Source organism: Atta colombica, unplaced genomic scaffold, assembly GCF_001594045.1.
Source record: "Atta colombica isolate Treedump-2 unplaced genomic scaffold, Acol1.0 scaffold163, whole genome shotgun sequence".
Taxonomy (NCBI): Eukaryota; Metazoa; Arthropoda; class Insecta; order Hymenoptera; family Formicidae; genus Atta; species Atta colombica.
In genome coordinates, this window is record NW_017259254.1 from 1,198,823 (window position 1) to 1,200,252 (window position 1,430).

Genomic DNA, 1,430 nt, shown 5'->3' on the forward strand with positions numbered 1-1,430 from the left:
TCCTATCCAAGATTATGACGCAATAAAAGATTTAATAGATATATCTATATATATCTATACATTATATTAAAGATATTCATTATCCTTAATATAATTATTTTGTAAAATATTATTTCATCGCGTATTTCATCTAATATTATTAAAGATATCATAAGACCTATATAAGGTTATTGATCGTAAACCATTCTCGGAAAAGTTTCAAAATCAATAATCTATCAATAATTTAAAATTTTATTTTAAAGGTAGTTATGGTACATGACAGCGCACGTGGAAAGATATTAAGGAATTTTTACAATACTGTTTATCCAGATATGGTGAAGCTAAGATCAGGTTATCTTCTTCTTAACAACTAATTAAGAAAAGGATAACATGATTTTAGCATTCACTATATCTGAATTCACGTTATTGCAAAAACTCTCTATTGTTATTATCATTCGTATCACAAACTTACGCAATTGTAAAGTCACAATTGTAAAAAGGAAGCATGCAAGAAATTTGAAATCAGCAATATCTGAATGATCTTTCCGCAGTGATTCGATAACATTCCCACCCTTCTGAGGCAGAATCTTTAATCTTGTCAGTTGTAGACGCGCAAACGAGAAACCGATTAAGCTGAGATTTGAAGTTGACCGATGCTGCTTCTATCTTCCGCATTAGCATCACTTTTACTCGTATGAACAGCATAAAGATAAAGTGAACCGCGGTTCACCAACGCGATTACAGATCTAACGGGTCACACGCCGCGCCACGCCGCGCTGCGTCGCGGCGCGGTGGTGTGGCGCGGGGTTTTTCACCGATTGCTTTTACGACTCGCTTGATGTAACGGTCACCCGCAGCGGACTTTGTAAGTAGTCAGTTGTTAGCCGGCAATTTTCAACAGCAGGCGCTTGTCATTAAACGTCAGCGTCACTCTTAACCACTTGAGGCCATCACGCTTAAAGCGAATCGGCCAATCGCGGCCTGTAAATATGATCGTCGTCCTGGCCGGAGGTCTATACCGCGAGTTGCGCGCGGTATTCTCTAAATGCGATGTGCATACGCTCGTCTTGGCCGCGGTTTATGCACGTGTTAATAAATGGCATTCTTAATAAACGGTAAAAGCCTTTTTTCCCTCGTGCAACTAATTACTCTTCGACAATTATTCTTAAAATTATTTTTTCTTTTTTCGCGGCTTTGTTATTCGAAATGATCGCGCCGATTGTAAGCAAATACGCCGAATGATTGAGTCTTAATTATACGTGGACAAACGCTATTCGATATTCTCTAATCTAAGCGGCTTGTCGTCACTAGGTATTAAATTGTTGATCAAGTATGCAGTGCAAGTATACAGCTGCTTCCTGGGTTTTCTCCGTGTGAATGATTTTCTACGTCTAACGTCTCGTCATTACGTTTATATTTGCTGTAAATTATATGTTATGTGTACTAATAAC